This window comes from Pinus tabuliformis, chromosome 2_2 (genome assembly GCF_031772625.1).
Source record: "Pinus tabuliformis cultivar Carrire ecotype Pingquan chromosome 2_2, CPIR1, whole genome shotgun sequence".
Lineage (NCBI taxonomy): Eukaryota > Viridiplantae > Streptophyta > Pinopsida > Pinales > Pinaceae > Pinus > Pinus tabuliformis.
This window is the reverse complement of record NC_142300.1, coordinates 1,309,033,474-1,309,056,016: the sequence shown is the minus strand read 5'-3', so window position 1 is coordinate 1,309,056,016 and position 22,543 is coordinate 1,309,033,474.

Sequence of the window (22,543 nt, the reverse complement as noted above, 5' to 3'; positions counted from 1 at the left end):
TCCTCATAATCTCTCCCATATTGCTGCTTGTATCCCTTGACAACTAGCCTTGCCTTGTGTCTTTCAATTTTTCCTTCAGCATTGCACTTGGTCTTATAGACCCATTTAACTCCAATAACTTCTTTACCTTTTGGTAGCTCAACCAAATCCCATGTCTTGTTTCTTTCTATGGCTTTCATCTCCTCATCCATAACTTCTATCCATTTCTCATCTTTAATAGCATCTTCGAAATGAATAGGGTCATCAACATGACAATATAATGCAAACAAAGAATTCATTCCTTCATTATAAATGTCACTCAAGTTTCTGAACTTCTTACCTCTTTCACTTGGTGTGCAAGTGCTTGAAGATGCACTTGAATTTCCTCCTTGTGGTGTGCTTGGAGAAGCACTCTCATTTCTCCTCAAAGGTGTTCCTTATTGTCCTTGTGTTTGGGCTGCTATTTGGGGATGTATTTCAGTCATGTCCTCATCATCTTCATCATGAGACAAACAGTTTTTAACATTAATTGTTTTCTCTATGCTTCCATCCCAAGCTTCCTCCTCAATGAACTGAACATCTCTGCTCACAAAAAACTTCTTGGTGGATGGGATATATAACCTGTAAGCTTTGGATTCCTCACTGTATCCAATGAAGATACATTTCTCCCCTTTTCTATCCAAATTCCTCCTTAGCTGATCAGGAATGTGTGCATAGGCCACACATCCAAAAATTTTCATGTGGGAGACTCCTTGCTTTCTCCCACTCCATGCTTCTTCTGGAAATTTGTTCATCACAGCTTTTGTAGGACACCTATTCAAAATATATACTGCACAGTTTACGGCTTCAGCCCAATAATCATTTGGCAAATGCTTTGCCTTCAACATGCTCCTCGCCATATCCATAATGGTCCTGTTCTTCCTTTCAGCAACTCCATTTTTCTGCGGAGTGTACCTTGCTGTAAATTGCTTGTGAATTCCATTTTCCCTGCAAAACCGTAGGAATTCTTTGGAGATATACTCACCTCCTCTGTCAGTTCTCAAAAGTTTGACATGCAGCCCGCTTTGGTTTTCCACAAGTGCCTTGAAATTTCGAAATTTTTCAAACACTTCACTTTTATTCTTCAAGAAATAAACCCAAGTCTTTCTTGTAAAATCATCAATAAATGTTAGAAAATATTGGCTGCCAGCTAAAGATGGATTTTGCATCAGTCCACACAAATCTGAGTGGACAATTTCTAAGGGTGCTTTTTCCCTTATGCTTTTCCCTAAAGGAAAACTTTCTCTGTGTTGTTTTCCCAATATGCAACCTTCACAAAGGCTGTCCGGTTTCTCTATCAATGGTAATCCCCTTACCATTCCTTTTCTGCTCAACAAGTTAAGACCTCCAAAGTTGAGATGTCCAAGTCTCCAATGCCACATCCAATTTTCATCCTTTGGCACACTTTGGAGAGCCTCTTGGGAAACTGCTGCAATTACTTCTTTGTTTTTTAAATCTGCTCTTATTCTAAGAGGGAACATTCTATTCCTCGTCATCCTCACTTCAGCAATGCATCGCTTGCTGGGTGCTCTATCCATGATGGTGCATACATCATTCTCAAAGAAAACATTGTAACCCTTTTGAACAAGTTGTCCAATACTCAAGAGGTTACATCTCATTCTAGGAACATAATAGACATCTGCTATGGTTTTCCTTTCACCTTGCTTTGTAAATATTTTAACTTCACCTTTACCCATAACAGAAATTTTGCTATCAGACCCAAGTGTGACTTGTGACTTCACACTTTGATCTAAAGCAGAAAACAAAGCTATGTTTCGTGTCATATGGTTGCTGCAACCGGAGTCTAGAAACCATATGTCTTCACTATTTGTTTCAACCATGTTACAAGCTAACAGCACATTATCTTGGCTGACATTTTCTCTAGTAATATTTACATTAGATCTATTATTCACATCATGTTGCTTCTTCCTACACTCACTGGCATAATGCCCATATTTTTTACAATAATAACATTGGACATTGGATTATTCATACCTTTGTCCTTGAGCATGATGTTGTCCTCTTTGTTGGGTGTTGACTTGACCTTGGTTCTGATTTGTATCGCTGCCTCTTCCTTGAGCATTTGCAGGACTGTTCCTTCCACCTCTGTTCTGGCTTCTGCATCTTCCTCTCTTGTTTCCTCTGCCTTGACCTCTTACTCTTCCAAAGGACATCTGGGTATTGAAGGCTTGCTCTAGAGATGAGTTTTCATTTCTACTCAACCTCTGCTCATGTGTTATCAATGATGCATGAAGCTCATCAACTGAGAAATTTGTGAGATCCTTTGTCTCTTCTATGGTGGTGACAATCACATCAAACTTTGAGGGTAGGACCCTCAATATTTTCTCCACAATCCTCCTTTCTTCAAGAACATCTCCATGAGTTCTTATCTGTGTGACCAGACCAATTACAAGTGTGAAGAATGAGTCAATATTGTCTGACTCCTTCATGCACAGATTCTCAAAATCTTTCCTCAGCAACTGTAGTTTTGTTGTCTTCACTCTCTCCATGCCTTGATAGGTTGTTTTAAGAGTTTTCCATGCTTATTTGGATGTCTTAGCTGCTGCTATCCTTGGAAACACGCTTCCATGCACTGCTTGATACAGAAAGAAGAGGGCTTTTGAGTCCTTCTTCTTGTAGCTCTTTAATAGATCCTTCTCTCCTTGAGTTAATCCATTAAACTCATTTTCATCTGCTGGTTGTTCAAAACCATCCTCAACTATTTCCCATAAGTCTTGGGAAGCAAACAAGGCTTTCATTGTTATTGCCCAATAGTCATAGTTTTTGCCATCAAAAAGTGGGAGCTGTATACCCATGCTATTACTTGTGCTTGCCATTCTTGCAATACTTGACTATGCTTCAAATATCTCACTGTGTATTTAAAATAACAGATTGTCTTCAACAAAAACACAAAAAAAACTTGAGAAATACCTTGGATTCTTTTGCCTGAGTCTTCACACTGCTGGAGAAGTTGCTGCAGTAAGAATCCTTCCTTCAACTTCTTTGAACCCTTCAAAGAGCCTTTACTGGCTCTGATACCACTGTTGGGAATTTTTCTGGTAAAATTCCAAAAACAAAATCACAGAACAGAGAACGACGCTCTGTTTCAAACACAGGATCTTTAACACAATGGAAACTTAAAATTTATTTGCAGCAGACAGAGTTTTCACACACCACAGATTTCTGTTCATTAATAAAAATTGTTGTTACAGATTTCTTCCTCTCTCAGAGGGATTACATAGGAACATTTGAGTTCAACACAAAAATTACTCTGTCCCTCCTTTCTAAAAGGATTTACACTGCATTACAAAAAAAAAAATTGTCTCTGCGAAAGAGATCAACACACTGCTGTGTGGAAATTACACATCAATTTTTCTCACGCTGCTGCGTTCTATATTTTTTTTACTTCGCACTGCTGTGCATTACAATACTCATTTCACTGCTTTGAATATTTTCATACTCGCTGCTGTGTTCTTTTCTTTTTTCACACTTCAACACAAAAAAAATATTACATATATATATGACAACAAAAAAAAATTACTTCACGTTTTCACTTGCCATACTTCCATAAAAGAACCAATAAAAATTAAACGTTGAATTGAGACTTCTGTGATCCATATCAAATTTTTGAAAAATTCTTCGGCGAAAATGACATGGAAAAATTTTTGTCGACGCGTTTCGAATCAACCAGTGTGGTTCATCGTCAGGACAAGTTGAATGAGCAGATTTGGCTATGCACTTTAAATAGATGCATAGCCAGATCTGCTCATTCAACTTGTCCTGAAGATGAACCACACTGGTTGATTCAAAACGCGTCGACAAAATTTTTTCCATGTGATTTTCGCCGAAGAATTTTTCAAAAAAAATTAAATGGTTTTACCAACTTTTACTTGTGCCCATACTCCCGCTGGAATGAAATTAAAATACTTACCAAAACTTACCAACCCACAGTAAATTGCATTTACTGTTTTACTGACAACGTTGGCGGTAAAAGAAGCTTTTACTTCATGTCAAATTCATTTGGTGCAGGCCTATACTCAACCGTTGACTTCAATTGAATCGCATCGCGAAATCACAAACTGCAGAAGGAAAAATGGAACATTATTATGTTGGTGCGATTTGCGATCAAATCGCATCGCAGAATCGCAATCGGCTGTCATCGAAGCAGAACCTTAAAACACATATAATGCGATATGTGATTTGCGATTAAGTCGCATCGCACCATCGCAATCGCAGAAAACACAGGTTGTAACTAAAGGCAATCAAGCTGAGGATGCGACTTGCGATCTGCGATCCCATCGCATCGCAAAGGTAAGGAAAAACGGTTTGTTGCAGTTGAAATTATATTTCAACACCATGCACACTAACTAGACATACATTACCTCTCACCATAAAAATAGTGGCTCATCTCAATCAACAGGCTGTTGGGTTGTGTTATATTCTTTCCACGACTAACCTACGTAGTTAAATGGGGGGTTAGAGGGGGGCGATAGCCCCCCTTCGTTGCGCCGATTACACAGCGGGGGGGTCACAGGGGGGGCGGCAGCCCCCCCTGTCTGGGGGTTTGAGGGGGGCAGGTAGCCCCCCTCTACGGGGTTCGGGGCAACGCCCCGGGAAATTTTTTTTTGGACCCTATATTAGGTTGGACAAACCTACCTATGGTTTTGTGCATGTTTTTCGCACATGGTATTGGACGCGATGGTTTTTCGGTCCATGGTATTGGATGCTTCGGCATGTATAAATATGTATTGTAACATTGAAAGGAACATAATGAAAAATCAAGCTGGTAGTCCCGGTTTTGGGATCCAGGGAAAAATCTCTGTGCATATGTGTTTTATGGGTTATGCTCTCGCATTGTTTATTTTCTTTGTTTAAGAATTCGTATGCAGGTAATTTCTGTATAGGGTTAAAACCTACATTTGGTATCAGAGCTGTTTTGGCTTCAAGGGGACGCCTTTGTTGCTGAGGGGTTTCGCTCGGGCCTGTGGTAGACCCTGTTCAGTGGGAGATCTGCGAGATCGATTCTGGTGGTGAAAGAAGATGGCGAGCAGTGGAAAGATCGAGATTGAGAAGTTCAATGGTCAGAGTTTTGAGTTGTGGAAACTCAAGATGGAGGATCTGTTGGTCGATAAAGATCAGTGGATCGTGGTAGATCCGGGTACTAAACCATCGGGAGTGACCGATGAAGAATGGAAGAAATTGGATCGGAAGGCAAAGAGCACAATACGATTGTGTGTCTCAGATTCAGTATTGCTGAATGTATCAGGGGAAGCTACGGCAAAGGCTCTGTGGGTCAAGTTAGGGACTTTGTACCAATCTAAGTCTCTGGTGAATAAACTGTTCCTGCGGAAAAAGCTGTATAACCTGAGGATGAAAGATGGAGACTCGGTGACAGAGCATCTGAATGCGTTTAATACTGTGGTAAGTCAATTATTATCTGTTGATATTAAAATTTCAGATGAAGATAAGTGCATCAGTCTATTGTGTTCTCTACCAGATTCGTGGGATAGTCTGGTTATTGCAATAGGTAGCAATGCAACTGCCTTGCAGTTTGATGAAATAGTCTCAGCCTTGCTGACGGAGGAGATGAGACGGAAAAATATGGACAACCAAAATGGTGATGCCTTGTCTGTACGAGGACGGTCCCAGAACAGAAACAAAAATAAGTCATCGAGTGGGAGATCTAAATCTCCAGGAAAACCTACAAAGGTGGTGTGCTGGAAATGCGGAAAGGAAGGGCACTTCAGAAGGGATTGTAAATCTAAAGCTCCTGATAAAGGAAAGGGATCTGATGATGCTCCTTCTGCAGAGGCGAAAACCACCTCAGATGAAGGTGGGGATGTGTACTTGGCTTCTTCAAGTACACATGTAGATCATGAGGCATGGTTGATTGACTCAGGTGCATCCTTTCACTTCACTCCCCATAGAGAGTGGTTCTGCGAGTATGAGAAATACGATGGTGGTGATGTCTTCTTAGGAGATGATAGGAAGGCTAGAATCATTGGTCGGGGAAAAGTAAAGTTGAAGTTGCAAGGTGGAAGGGTTAGAACACTTCCGGGTGTTCTACATATTCCTGCATTGGCCAGAAATCTGATTTCTGTAAGCAAGTTGGATGATGCAGGTGTAAAGACGGTGTTCGAGAAAGATACCTGCAAGATGGTTCGAGGAGCACTGATATTGATGCGAGGAGTTCGGACTGGAACTCTGTACAAGCTGCAAGGTAGCACTGTTGTTGATGGGTGCAATAGTTCTATGGTTCCTGAAAATGGAGTACAAAATCTAGTGGTCTCTGGAGAGAAGACCATGTTGTGGCATCAAAGGCTTGGACATATTGGAGAGAAGGGCCTTCGAATACTTCATGGTAAAGGTATGGTAGAAGGTATGAATGATAGCTCTCCAGATTTTGATTTCTGTGAAAATTGTGTGTATGGGAAGCAGAATCGAGTGAGTTTCCCCTCTGGTGGTAAGAGGACGAAACAAATATTAGAGCTTGTGCACAGTGATGTGTTTGGACCTGTGAAGGTTCCATCACTGGGTAAGTCTGTGTACTATGTATCATTCATAGATGACTTCTCAAGGAATACATGGATATATTTCCTTAAGAAGAAATCTGAAGTCTTTGACAGGTTTAAAGAATTTAAGGCTCTGGTGGAAAATCAGACAAAGAAGAAGATAAAGGTGCTGAGGACAGATAATGGTGGAGAATTTTGCAGCAAGGAATTTGAAGAATTTTGTAAGAAGTGTGGTATAGCACGGCAGAAGACTACTCCATATACACCTCAGCAAAATGGAGTCGCAGAAAGAATGAACAAGACGTTGATGGAAAGGGCAAGAAGCATGCTCAGTGGTGCCGGGTTAGGACAGGAATTCTGGGCAGAGGCAGTGGATACTGCACGTTACCTGATCAACAGATCACCCTCATCAGCGTTGGAGGATAAGACTCCACAAGAAGTATGGACTGGTAAGAAACCCTCTCTTTCACATCTGAGGGTATTTGGATGTGATGCATATGTACATGTTCCAAAGGAGAAACGAACCAAGTTGGATAGTAAATCTGAAAAGTGCATCTTTATTGGGTGTAAGGATGGTTTAAAGGGTTATAAGCTTTGGAACCCAGTCACACAGAAGATTGTGTACAGCCGAGATGTGGTGTTCAGAGAGGTAAAAGATGTTATTCAATATGAAGTCCAACCAAAGGAACCTGAGAAGATAGAGTTTGAGCCAAAGGATGAAGAATCAGACTCTGCAGCAGAGGAGGAATCAGAAGATGAAGAGCCACAAACTCCGGCTGTGAGAAGATCAGGTCGAGAAAGAAGGCAGCCAGAAAGGTATAGTCCATCTGCTTTCAGTTCAAATTTTGCTTTGTCTGTTACTGATGATGATCCCAGAACTGTGAAGGAAGCAGTGGATTCAGAGGATGGAAAACTCTGGAAAGAGGCCATGGTGGATGAAATGGAATCTTTGCACAAAAATGAGGCTTGGGATCTGGTAGAGTTGCTGGCTGGAAGGAAACCCATTGGCAGTAAATGGGTGTTCAAGAAGAAGACTAATGCAGAAGGAAAGGTGGAGAAATACAAAGCTCGGTTGGTAGCAAAAGGTTATTCCCAGGTGCCGGGAATTGATTTTGGTGATATTTTTTCTCCTGTTGCCAAGGTAGCTTCTATTAGATTACTTTTATCTGTTGCTGCTGCTTTTGATTTTGAGGTAGAACAGATGGATGTGAAGACAGCATTTCTTCATGGGGATTTGGAAGAGGAAATCTACATGAGGCAACCTGAAGGCTTTGCGGTGAAGGGTAAGAAAGAACTGGTATGCAAGTTAAAGAAGTCTCTGTATGGGTTAAAACAGTCACCAAGGATGTGGTATCAGAAATTTGATACATTTATACGGGGACTTGGCTTCACCAGAAGCAAAGCAGATCATTGTGTGTATTTTAAATTAATTGGTGACCGTGTTATTTATCTGGTCTTGTATGTGGATGATATGTTGCTGGTTGGAAATGACAAAGAAATTATCCAGGATTTGAAGACCCAATTGTCCTCCAAATTCGACATGAAAGATCTTGGTGCTGCAAACTATATTTTGGGCATGGAAATTAAAAGAGATCGGGCAAAGAGGAAACTATGGTTAAACCAGAGGAAGTATGTCGAGACAATACTGCAGAGGTTTAATATGCAGGATAGTAAACCGGTGAAGGTTCCTATTCCTGTAGATGTGAAGTTATATGCTGAACAGTGTCCCAAGACACAAGAAGAGGAAGAGGACATGTCCCGTGTTCCATATGCAAGTGCAGTCGGTAGCCTGATGTATGCAATGGTCTGTACTAGACCAGACATTGCACATGCAGTGGGAGTATTGAGCAGGTTTATGTCAAAACCTCGGAAGGAGCACTGGACAGCAGTGAAGCGGGTTTTCAGGTATTTGCGTGGCACTAGTGATTATGGTTTGTGCTACCAAGGAAGACCAGGATTGGACAGAGTGTTGGATATTCATGGTTTTGTTGATGCAGACTGGGCTGGAGATCTGGATCAGAGAAGATCTACAAGTGGGTATGTGTTTAACCTATTTGGAGGTGCAGTCAGTTGGATGAGTAAGAAACAATCTGTAGTGGCACTATCAACTACAGAGGCAGAATACATGGCAGCCACTCATGCAAGCAAGGAAGCAGTTTGGTTGCAGAGATTGTGTTCAAGTATGGGGTTAGTACAGGGAGCTATAAGAATAGACTGTGACAGCCAAAGTGCAATTTTCTTGGCAAAGAACCCTGCTTATCATTCAAAGACAAAGCACATTGATGTTCAGTATCACTTTGTGAGGGATATGATAGAAGACAAAAAGGTGTTGTTGGTAAAGGTGGACACTTTGAAGAATACTGCAGATGCATTGACAAAATCTGTGAGCTCTGAGAAGTTCTGAGCGATAGCCCCCCTTCGTTGCGCCGATTGCGCAGCGGGGGGGTCACAGGGGGGGCGGTTTGAGGGGGGCGGGTAGCCCCCCTCTACGGGGTCCGGGGCAGCGCCCCGAGAAAATTTTTTTTGGACCCTATATTAGGTTGGGCAAACCTACCTATGGTTTTGTGCATGTTTTTCGCACATGGTATTGGACGCGATGGTTTTTCGGTCCATGGTATTGGATTCTTCGGCATGTATAAATATGTATTGTAACATTGAAAGGAACATAATGAAAAATCAAGCTGGTAGTCCCGGTTTTGGGATCCAGGGAAAAATCTCTGTGCATATGTGTTTTATGGGTTATGCTCTCGCATTGTTTATTTTCTTTGTTTAAGAATTTGTATGCAGGTAATTTCTGTACAGGGTTAAAACCTACACAGGCCGATGAGAAACCCACTTTAACATGCTTGGACTGTAGTATTTATTGCCCTCGGCTACAACTAGACAGAATGTGGCTCCCCTTTACATAGGTCTATAAAAATCATGCAATTACTATCAGTTATTATCAGACTTACCTCAATCATATATACGTTATGTGAAAGCATTCTTTACAACAGTCGATGACGGACAATAACTCCTGCAATAGTCAATTTTCATTAGCTCTATTAAAATCAATCTTTCCTTCAATCAATAAATCCGGCCGCGCGAACTGTCTTTGATTCACCGACAAGAATGAAAGACAATTTCTATCCTATTGGAATCCTTCATCTTCATTTACACATCCAAAACTATCTCGCTCCTCGTTCAACATTTGGACTGACACCATTCGCCCTAAGAGGGCAAACATCCATGGTCACAAAACTAGTGACTTAGTGACTCACTCCATTTCACCAAAGCAGATAAATTGTGCTAGGATATTCCTAGAACCAACGCTCTGATATGATATGACTGTAAGACACAAATATTGGAAACCAAACTTAAACAGATATTAATGATTTGTCTCAATCAATGATGTACATTGTGTACATATTAATACATACACAAAATAGTTAAATTAGTTTCTGGGTGTTTTTGTACTCCAATAACTACTCAAACTAACCCAAGCTTAATCTCAAAGATTAGCTTTTTAACAATGATTTAACAATGCACCACAACATTTATGGTGTCATTAGCTTCTAACCAAACACACAAGATCCTATCATGGAATGATTTGACAATGCACCACATCATCTATTATGGTGTCATTTGTGATGCTAAAGTGGGCGTTGTTTAATTATATCTTTTTTGTTTATGCATCATGACATAAACATTTGTATGAAATCAACCAAAAAATATGGACTTTGGAATTGAAACGTTAGGCCCTAAAATGTTTTTATTTCAATATTTAAGTTATTTTATTTTTTAAGGATAAACAAAACTATATTTTTTATTCATTGAAAATAATAAAAATTGCATTTTGTAGACACATGACCTCTGTATATGCATATAGTTGTCAAAATAAACATATAATGTTTTAAAGAAAAAAAATAAAAACATCACAATTGTAGGGCAAACTCTCTATTTACAAAACAAGTATAACTCGAAGTTCTTGCATAAAAAAGAAACAGAGGTATCCATTAAAAGAAACAAGTATATGCAGATTTATTGTGGTTCATTGAATGATTGTTCGTTGGGATCCCTGGAAGGTTTGTTATAATATGAATTACTGAACCCTTCTCATTCTTGTCTCATTAGCCATTGTCCTCGTTCAAGATCTAAATCGGCTTTGGATAGTATGTCATTGTCTTAGTTCCGCTCCCTTTATAGATGATGATACAAGGAGGAGGAGAATTTTTTTTTTTTAACCACATGGTGAGAATGAGTTTTTTAATTGCAAAGCATTTCCAAAAATAGTTGCAATAAGAATATTTGGCTTGGTTCCCAAGTTCGGACGAATTGGAGAAAAAAATACGAAAGTTCGACCATTCGATTCGTATATTTAATAATTTAGCAAAAAATCGATGCGGTTCATATGGTAAGTTGTTAATGGTCCACATGAAAGGAAATCAGGTTAAACTCAATCATGTTCAGAGTTTAACGGATATACAAGGATTTGTTAATGTCCACGTGAATGCATAGTGTCGTGTCCTCTAAACCCAAAATAAATGGCGGTAGGGGTGGGATCAGAACATAAGGGGTGGGATCAGAACATAACTTGGTGGGAAAATTCCTGCTTTTTGTTTTTGAATTTCATTGTTTCCTTTTCATGTTTGGAAAGAATTTGAAATTCCTACGTTAAGTTTTTCAATTTCATTGTTTCCTTTTTCCGCTTTAGAAATAATTTGAGGTGAAGTCACCTAATTCTATGTTAAATTGAATTTTTAAATATGTTTATGTTAACCATAGATTTTATCTAAGTTTTTAATATTTAATGTTTAAATGTGTATTGATTAAAAATTGAATTTTATAAAGATTTAAGTTTTTAATATTTAATGTTTACATGTGTATTGATTAAAAATTGAATTTTATAAAGATTTTAAATTAGGGAAGAATTTTAGATTAATGTTTTGAGTTTTGAAAATAAGTAAAGTTAGGAGAGGAGTGAAAATTTTGTTTAATGAATGGTAATTTTAAAATTGTTTATATAATTTCAAAATTAATGTCAAGAAAATGAGCAAAAATAGTTTCTCTTACATATTTTTTTGTTTTTTTAAGATTTCTAATGTCAAATTTTTCATTCTCATAAAATTCGTATCCAAATTTGGTAACTACGATATTAGGACAGACAGATTGAGGCTGCAGGTATTTATATTTTAGAAAAAAATGATAAGATGAGATGGGCTGGGCAAGTCCATAAGAACCTAATTGTGACCAAAGACATTTATAGGTCCCCATTTCCATACCAGCGACTCTTCCTGTGGAGCTATCCTGGTTCCACAAATCATGGAAATGGAACTTGCCATTGAAGCTTAAATGTTTTGGTTGGTTGGTATTGAACGACAAAGTTCTCACTTGGAAGAATTTAGTTCGCAGAGGTTTCATTGGTCCTAGCATTTATATGTTGTGCAAGCAAAATTTGAAAGATGTTGAACAGCTCTTCATGAACTGTCCAGTTTCCACAGAAATTTGGTACACAGTTTTCAGTTTATTACAGATTGTCGAGGATTGGAAGCATAGTACACTATTGGCAGGTTTTAAGCATTGGTTTCAGCCACAACAAGCTTTTGGCACCCTATCTTTTTTCATCATTTGGGGCTTATGGCATTATAGGAACCTTATCATATTTGAAGATAATCCATTTGATATTAGATACACTATTATGGGGATTTTTTCTCATTTTTATGAGGCAGGTCCTATGAAACAAATTAAAAAATATAGAAAGGTCATATTGCAGGACATCTGGAATGGTTATCTGGTGGGATTTTTCAATGGGGCTTGCAAATCTGGACTATGTGGATGTGATGCTCTTATTGCTATTGAACCTGGTAAGTTTTATCATTTTTGGTGGGAGGGTGGTTCAAGGTCCAACAACAGAGCAGAAATCATCTCACTTTGGGGGTTGCTATTCATTACTAGTTGGTTCAACATCCACAATATGCATATTTTCAGGGACTCTAAAGGATGAATCAATTGGGTAAAGGGATTGGCAAGTTTCCAGCCTAATCTTCTGACCTATTGGATGAAGCGCATTCGTATCTTGATCCATTCATTTCAGGGCATTGATTTCAATCATATATATAGGGAGCAGAACCTCATCACTAATATTCTCTCCAAAAGAGGCATTTCAGCACCTCCTGGAGTCATTCATTATGCTGCTTTCAACCGGAACTCCATATTTGATTTCGGCTCTATTCCGATCTCATAGATTGGACTAGCATATGTCTCTTGTTTTTTTTCTCCCTTCTTGTTTTTTGTAACAAAGAATTTCTGAACAACAGATCAACTTTGAGTGGATGATAGCACAATAGTCGATCTTTTTTTGTTTTATTTTCTTTTGGGTTTCTTGCTGCTAAGTTTTAATACTTAACATGGAACAGAATCATGTAACTTTACTTTCTTTAGTAATAATGAAGAAAGATTTTTTTTCGACTTAAAACCAAAAAAAAACCAACAACAACAACAACTATGATATTAGGACAAGACTAAATATTGTTCATCTAATGAACCATAAAAATAGAGTCACCAAAGATTTGAATATGAGAGACCCTATGATCTAAAGGAAATATAATGAGTGCCAAGATTCTTTGAACCCAGACCAAAACCCATAGAGATTTGATAGGAATGAGAAACAAAAATAGTAGTAGTCTAAACATGTTGCTTTTTTGCCTTGAAAATTAAGAAAATTCCGGCAAGAATTTTTGTAAATCCAGGTTACAGTCGTTAAACTTTAAGATTTTGAGTGTTCCATAAGTTTTTGATGCTACTGAATCCATTTCCACCTTCAAAAACATGATTTTAACACTATTCCTACAAAACTTACTGAATTCTTTTTGCCTAAATCCCCCCCCAAAAAATATGGAGAATGAAGTCGCCTTTGCACTTTTGACTCGAATCTATAGAGGCCAGATGGAAAAACGACCAAGGATTCGAATGGTCTAGCTATTCCACTTCAATAAATCGGACCCTGCAAACATATTTATCATAGGGATGTTGGCTAAGAATAACAATTGATTTAGCAATGATATTTCTGGGTATGGAGGCCTCATCTTGATAATTAGTGTAGTTCCTCGCTAAGCATACACCCCAACAGATAATCAAGGGGGGGGGCTTTGAACATACACGATGAGGGGATAGACAGACATGTTTTCCAAGCCTCTTCAATCGATTTTCCTTTCCATTGATCTATTTGTGATGTTGTAGAGATACAAGCAGACTAAACTTGTTGACAAAAAGGGCAGACAAAGAAGAGGTGAATGCCAGATTCCTCATCGGCATTAGGTAAGGAACACCATCCTAGACCTTGAGCAAACCTCTTTTGAAGAACATCCCAGATTGGAACGTGGTTCCCAATGATGCATCATATGAAGATTTTTGACTTAGGGGGATGATGATATTTCCAAGTACTATGTGTCCCAACATGGGAGTATAGATGAACCAGACTAACTCATCATTCTTGTCAGTTATATGAATGTGTCCAAAAAAGGGAGTGTTGAAATAGTTTCACGGTTCACCATGTATTTTACAGATTGGTACAAATCTTAACAATTCAAAATCACAGATTGATCCAAAATGATTTTGGATGGACTCTTAAGTCTAAGTGTTCTTCACTGAGGAAAATGAAAGTCCAAGGAAGTTCCTGGAAATAGCCTCATTGTAGAGATCTTTTCATTTTGAATTTACTGCAACTTGAATGGGCAAAAATGGACTTAGGATGCAAAAGTTATCGCAGAAAGAAGATGCCCTATGTTTTTTAGAAAAAGAGGAAAAATCTTCTAAAATGGGAAAAAACCGTTATAAAGGGAAATTGCATTGGACCAGGGCAAAAGAGCGGACTTAGGCGGAAAGGGGAGAAACCCCTGATTGCTGATCCCCAACATATTGGGTCGAAGGCAAACATGGGATATAACATAAGGATCAGGCTGAGCGATACTGCGATCGTCGAAATCAGCGGATCGACATCGGCGGTGGCATGGGCCATGCCATATGGAAAGACCCTAGGTCCATGCGATATGCAATTGCGATCAATAGCATCGTAATATCGCGTCGGAGTAATACGATGGAGTGGGGCCATATATATATATATATATATATATATATCTATATCTATATCTATATCTATATCTATATCTATATCTATATCTATATGCGCCGATCCGATGCGATTAGACCTGAAAGGGTTATAAATGCTACTGCATAATTATTTGAAGTCCACCATAAAGCCCTTCATCGGATTTTCAGTGTTTTTAATGTATTTTTAAAAATATAAAAGGAACCACGACACAACACCTATGTGACTTGCGATAGCGATTTAAAGGAGGGCCCGATGGAATATAGGGTAGATTTAAGGATATTTGAAGTTCGATAAATAACAAAATGACGAATTTTCCCGTGTTTTTAGTGTAAACAGAGAACGCTATTTTTGGGGATTTCAAAGGCCCGATGGTCCCTTCCATTGCAGAACAGCTGGCCACCATCCCTAAAGGCGTTTAGCAATGATAGCTAACTCTCAGAGGGGGATTTGAGTAGACAAAGGCCAGGAGCCAGAGAGCCCAAAAGAGGAAACAAATGGACATCACCGATTGGCTTAGAGCCACAAAATGACAGAGAAAGAAAACAAATAAGGAGAGAGTGAAGTCGCAGCTAAGAAAACAAAAAACAAGAGGCCTTAAGCCAAAGCAGGAAGTTAAGGCGAAAGAGAGCAGTGCAGAAATGGAAGGCAAACAGAATGTAGAGCTACTGTATAGAGTAGCCGAGTGGAGTCACTTGGAAGTCAAGTGAAAAGCCTGAGAGCTGTCATTTGCAGAGAGCCAGAGCTAGAGCTGAGAGCTAGAGCGAGAGTCGAGGGCCAAAACGCTGAGAGCTTCAAAGCAAGAGAGAGATGGTGTTCTGAGCCCATTGTTCCTGTGTAAAGTAGTGGAGTTGAGCCAAGAGCTTGTAAAAGGACTTTGCCATAATCCTAGAGAGCCTAGTTGAGTTGACTAGAGCTCAAGGAGATGTAGCGCAAGAGTTTTGGGTGAACTCCATTGCTACATTGTATCTGCGGTTTTAATTGCTACAATTTGCTTTATATCAGTTTAAGCAAATCAATTTACAGCACCTGAACAGTTTAAAACAAACATAAGCATACACTATATTGTCAAGCATATTATCAATTCCGAATTGGTTAATCAATAAGATTTGGAAATATTTAAGCTTTGGAAGTGGGAGAGGTTCTTGTAAGTTAGACAAGAAGCCTAAGTGCCCCATTTTCAAAATAGGTGGTATTAGAGCCTGAGATTGATTAACCCCACCTTCAAAGAAGGTTATATCAGAATGCTTGATTGACATAGCAAAGATTGCTTGTTTGAAAGGTGTTTGGGTAGTCAAGGATTGATTCTTTGACTGATGGTATGCTTGTTTGCAGATTGACTATTGTTTGAGTTTGCAGAGGTGAAGGGAAAGCTATTGATAGTTTAGTCCATGAAGGACAAGAAGGAAGAAGGGCTGAAGGCATTCTTCTATCCCAAAGGACCTCAAGGCAATACTTAAAGCACAAAAGGTTTGTTGCAAAAGGTTGCTTAAATAAGCTCTTTTAATCTTGCTTGAAGTTCTTTTGTTCATTGGTATAATGACAACCTCTACAAGTGATTCCTCAAATTCCTCCTTCATCACAAGACTCTATGATGGAGACTTGAAGCAAGACTTGTTCATCATGATGGAGAAGGTGAGAGAAATGTATGAGGATGGAAGGAAGAGCCACATACTTAAAGAGTAGCTAAATTCCAAGAAGGAAGAGAAGCAGTTGCTTTCTAACAAACTGCAGGAAATGGAGAGGCAACTTCATATTGCAAATATGAACCTGAAGAGGATGCATGAGTTGGAGTCACAACTCTTTGTTTCTCAAGAAGCCTAAGTCAAGTATTAGCTTGAAGAAGAGGTAAACCATTCCAGTTTGTCTTCAAATTCCTCTAAGAATGCTTATATGGGTTCTTTTGAAAAACATTTGGGATATGAATAAAAGGGCTTGGGAAAGCATGCACAAGGTATTGTTGAACCAATAATGGTTGAGGAAAGGCATAAGTATTTGGGTCTTAGCTATGGACAGTCTTATGGAGAGAATTCCAAAGCTACCATGAAGGCCATTGAAACAGTTCCAAGAAGAGGTTGCAATGCAGAGTGTGAAGATTGTGTTCAGGAGGAATGCAATAGCTTGAAACATCACTTGCAGGATGCAGGTGATTAGAAGCACACACTTGAACCAGAGAGTTGTGGAAATTCTAACAAACTTGAAGAGATTGATGGTGTTCCAAAGGGAGCCATTTCTTCATTTACTGCACCTCCTCATGAAGGCAATAAAGGTGAATGAGGCAGGGATAAGTCTGGTTCTAATAATATTGCTTTTGATTTTGCAAAGCATGGTAAATTTTCACATAAGCATGGGAAAAGAATTGCATGTTCCTTTTGTGGTTTGGATAACCATCATGTTTCTAGATGTTGGAAGAGAATGGCCACATACAGGAAACTTTTGAAGGAAAATAAGTAAAAAGCCAAAGGTCCATTGGACAAGGCAAATCATGGTGACAAGAGGATGCACATGTGTTGCACTTATTGCCATAAGCAAGGGCATCTTGCTGAAAGGTGTTGGACTCTGAATCCAACAATGCTTCCACAAAAGCTAAAGAAAGTGGAAAGAGAAGATGGCAGAAATGGAAAGGAAGTTTCCATGAATGATGTGTCTCAGGATGATTCACATGTTGACGCTGATGTGCAGACAAAGGAAAGACCTTTGAGCTGGATTGGTAAGAAATGGTTAGAGTTCTTTTCTAATTAAGGATTGCATGTCTATTGATGCATCTATTGGCATTTATTTGTTGATGAGATGCAAGTTGCAGGTTTCTACCAAGATGGTGAATGGAAAAGATTGAGTAGGAGGCTCACTTTGTTGCTGCAACATTATATTTCATTTCAGTTTCAAAAGTACAGTGTGCTTAAGTGAAAGTTGAAGGATGAAATGCATGCATAAGCATGATGTCCATGAACACAGGGATGTTGATGTTTTCCTTGTATTTGAACATGTATGTGTAAGTAACTTGAAGGGTTGATTGCTTTATTGTAAACATGCATGTAATATTGACTTGGGAAAAGTTGACTTGGTCTCCAAGATGGAAATAGTGATGAAATGTTTCATCTTTTGAAAATAGTCCTAATGGTATTTTTCTACATGCTTGACTTGAAGGGTCATTTGTTTTAAAAGTATGTTTTGTGGGCTTGTTATCTAGTCCATCATTTGTATGCAGATTTAAGACATGGAGGTGTTCACAAGATGTGAAATCTGTTTCTTTTATTAAAGTAGGAGTTTAGGCCATCCAATTGTTGTCTGTATTTATGTTGTTGTTAATAGTTGTTGTTGACAACTTCTCAAATAGGTACAAATGAAAGTTTTATGGAGAAGATGTAATTCACATCTGTTTGAGCCACCTTGGATCAATGATCAAGGTAGAGAAGTTCAAATGACCTTCTGTGACCATCTAAGCAGGAGTTCTGCAGGAAGCCAAAGAAGAAGGCAGCTCTTCCCAGGAGGACCAGCACATCCAGGAAGGAAAGTGGTCAAAGACTTTGGTTGAAAGGCACTATGCAAGGCAAGTGTATGAAGGCTGGAAGAAGAGGGTGTTGTTACTCTCAAGTATTGTTCAGATCAGTATATCAATCTTTTGGAGACCAAAAGTTCTTTTAGTGGGAAGGCGTGATCCAAAATGGATTTTGGATAGACTCCTAAGTCTAAGTGTTCCTCACTGAGGAAAATGAAAGTCCAAGGAAGTTCCTGGAAATAGCCCTATTACAGAGATCTTTTCATTCTAAATCTACTGCAACTTGATAGGGAAAAAATGGACTTAGGATGCAGAAGTTATTGAAGAAAGAAGATGCCCTATGTTCTTTAGAAAAAGAGGAAAAATCCTCTAAAATGGGAAAAAAACCCTTATAAAGGGAAATCGCATCGGACCAGGGCAAAAGAGTGGACTTAAGTGGAAAGGGGAGAAACCCCCGATCGCTGATCCCCGACATATCGGGTCAGAGGTAGACATGCGATATAACATAAGGACTGGGTTGACTGATACTGCGATCGTCGAAATCGGCAGATTGACATTGGCGGTGGCATGGGGCTTAAGGCGGAACCCCGCGCCGAGTGATATTGCAATCGCCGATATCGGCGTCAGTGGATTGGCGTCGGCATAGGCCATGCCATATGGAAAGACCTCGTGTCCATGCGATATGCGATTGTGATCAATCACATCGCAATATCGCGTTGGAGTAATACAACGGAGCGGGGCCATATATATATGTGCTGATGTGATGCGACCAGACCTGAAAGAGTTATAAATGTCACTGCATAATTATTTGAAGTCCACCATAAAGCCATTCGTCGGACTTTTAGTGTTTTTAATGTATTTTTACAAATACAAAAGGAACCATGACACAACGCCTATGCGACTTGCGATAGCGATTTAAAGGCGGACCCGATGGAATATAGGGTAGATTTAAGGATATTTGAAGTCCGATAAACGGCAAAATGACGAATTTTCCCGTGTTCTTAGTGTATTTCTCTGTGTAAACAGAGAATGCTATTTTTGGGGATTTCAAAGGCCCGATGGTCCCTTCTGTTGCAGAATAGGTGGCCACCATCCCTGAAGGCGTTTAGCAATGATTGTTAATGCTCAGAGGGGGATTTGAGCGGACAGAGGTCAGGAACCAGAGAGCCCAGAAAAGGAAACGAATGGACAACACCGATTGGTTTAAAGCCACAAAATGACAGAGAAAGAAAAAAAAAAGGACAGAGCGAAGGCACAACTAAGAAAACAAAAAACAGGAGGCTAAGCCAAAGCAGGAAGCTAAGGTGAAAGAGAGTAGCGCAGAAAGGGAAGGCAAAGAGAATGTAGAGCTAATGCGCAGAGTAGCCGACTGGAGTCACTTGGAAGTCAAGGGAAAAACCCGAGAGCTGTCATTTGCAGAGAGCCAAAGCTAGAGTGAGAGCCGAGGGTCAGAAAGCTGAAAGCTTCAGAGCGAGGGAGAGATGGTGTTTTGAGCCCATTGTTCCTGTGTAAAACAATGGAGTTGAGCCAAGAGCTTGTAAAAAAACTTTGCCATAATCCTAGAGAGCCTAGTCGAGTTGACTAGAGCTCAAAGAGATGTAGCCCAAGACTTTTGGGTGAACTCCATTGCTGCATTGTATCTGTTGTTTTAATTGATGCTATTTGCTTTATATTAGTTTAAGCAAATCAATTTACAACACCTGAACAGTTTAAAACAAACATAAGCATACACTATATTGTCAAGCATAATATCAATTCCACATTGGTTAATCAATAAGACTTGAGAATTTTTAAGCGTTGGAAGTGGGAGAGGTTCTTGTGAGTTAGACAAAAAACCTAAATGCCCCATTTTCAAATCATAGATACCATCGATCACACAGTGTCCTCGATTGTCTCCAACTTTCACTGCCATTGGATTCGACTTCTACCTCTTGGATTTGAAATTTGAACGTTAGAGCGCCTCGGCATATCCAAAACGGACGACGAAGAGTATTCCTCTCCATATTTTTCATGTTGTGTACCAATATCAAACAAGGGCTGCACTTGCTTTTGAGTTTGACCAAACACACATGATAACCTTCTGCTTCGCCTTATGCTCTTCTGGGCCGATTGCAAAGCACTGTTGATCATGAAAAGAAGAGAATCCATGTCTGTGTCTGTCAACACAAACTGTAATTTCCGCCGAGGAAGAAGAAAGTAGAGCTGTCAAGACTCCAATTGATCATAATCATGTAGAACCTGTGAGATCTTTTGACCTACATAAAGACTGTCTGAATTACAGATAAAGTGGCTCGGATAATCTTGCAGAATCTCCCGGCTTGTCATCCCTTCAAAGAATTCCTGGATGCTCCCGTCCATAATTATGAGCTTTGTAGTAGCTGTTGGCACAGAAGAAATCGCAGTTGAAGAAACGCAAATCCCCATGTTTACAATTAAGATAAATTTGCATTACAAACATATATCAGAGCCGTGCATGTTGAAATCTAATTTCAACGCAGACCAAGCCAGAAACCGTTCACCGGATTCTCTCGGGCGAGCTTTCCGACGAGGGAATAAACCGGCAATTGAACCCGAGAAATTTTAGTGCTGACATGTGGTTGACCCCTGACGTACTCCAACGTCACTTTCTCGGGTGGTAAAGCTCAGCACTTGTTGGCCATCCGATATCGTTATCCGCCGTTCGATCTGCTCCACTCCTTTCAGCCGTTGATTGATTAAACCTGCACACGGGCCTACATCAAATTAAAACTCATGCGTGGAGTAAAAGACTTATGGGTTGACCGCCGTATGAAAGAATTTAATGAATTTATGTGTTGTTCATAGTTTTTAGGTAGATGCTTTTAATATAAGTATGGGCACGTATAATATATGTTTTTTATATATATTTTTATACGGCATGTATTAAAAAAGGTCGTATGTAATAAGTTTATGTTTTGAGTGTGTTGACTTTTTTTTTATGGATGTATCGCACATGGTTGGAAACAAGGTGTTCGCAGCAGCGAAATGAAGAACCAGAGGATGTATGCACAGCAGTGCACAAATGTATCTTGTAATGTTTTGTGAGGCATAGTAAAACAGAGGTGTAAGAAAAACCATGTGTGGTTTTGCAAGTGCATAAAGAAAATGGTGGAGCGATTTTTGTAAGCCTGTGTAATTTTTATTTACAGCAGTAAACTTATGTAAACTTTTATCACAGCAGTAAGTTGTTTTTCACAGCAGTGAATATAAAAGGGATTTTACAATGGTAAATCTTTGCATCAGGTTTTAATGAATAGAATGTTTTTATGGTGGTGAAATACTCTGTCTCTCTGTGAAATTTTTTTAAGTTGTCTGTGCACAAAAAGATCCTGTGGAGGTAAAACAGAGCATTGCCTCTGTGTGTTTGTTTATTTGGTTTTTGGTATTTTCCCCATTTAAAAAAATACCCAACAGTGGTATCAGAGCAGGCTTAGGCTCTTTAAAGAAGTTAAAGAAGCTGAAGGGAGAAGGTTGTTGCTGCAGCAAAACTTCTCAGGCAGACAGAAGACTCAGACATCAAAGGATTCAGGTATTTCAAAAGTTTTTTTTGTGTTGCTGAAGAATCAGTGATTTGTTTTAAATACACAGTCAAGGAATGGCTAGCACAAGCACTGGTATGGGTTTGTTTAACACCCAGCTCCCACAGTTTAATGGGAAAAACTATGACTACTGGGCAATAACCATGACAGCCCTGTTTGCCTCTCAAGACTTATGGGAAATAGTTGAGGAAGGTTTTGAAGAACCAGCAGATGAAACTGAGTTCAATGCACTAACTCAGGGAGAGAGAGATCAGCTGAAGAGCAATAGGAAGAAGGATTCAAAAGCCCGTATGTTGTTGTATCTAGCAGTAGACCAGAGTGTGTTTCCAAGGTTAGCAACAACTAAGACAGCAAATGAAGCATGGCAAACCCTCAAGACAGCCTATCAAGGCATGGAAAGAGTGAAGACAACAAAACTACAATTGCTGAGGAAGGATTTTGAGAATCTGAACATGAAGGAGTCAGATAACATTGACTCATTCTTCACTCATGTGATTGGTGTAATCACACAAATGAGAACTCATGGAGAAACAATTGAAGATAGAAGGATTGTGGAGAAAATATTGAGGGTCTTACCCTCAAGGTTTGATGCCATAGTCACCACCATTGAAGAGACAAAGGATCTCTCAAACTATTCAGTTGATGAGCTACATGCATCACTGATAACTCATGAGCAGAGGTTGAGTAGGAATGAAAACTCATCCCTTGAGCAAGCCTTCAAGACCCAGATGTCCTTTGGAAGAGGAAGAGGTCAAGGCAGAGGAAACAGAAGAGGAAGAGGCAGAAGCCAGAACAGAGGTGGAAGGAACAGCCCATCAAATGCACAAGGAAGAGGCGGCAATCCAAATCAGAACCAAGGCCAAGGTAGCAG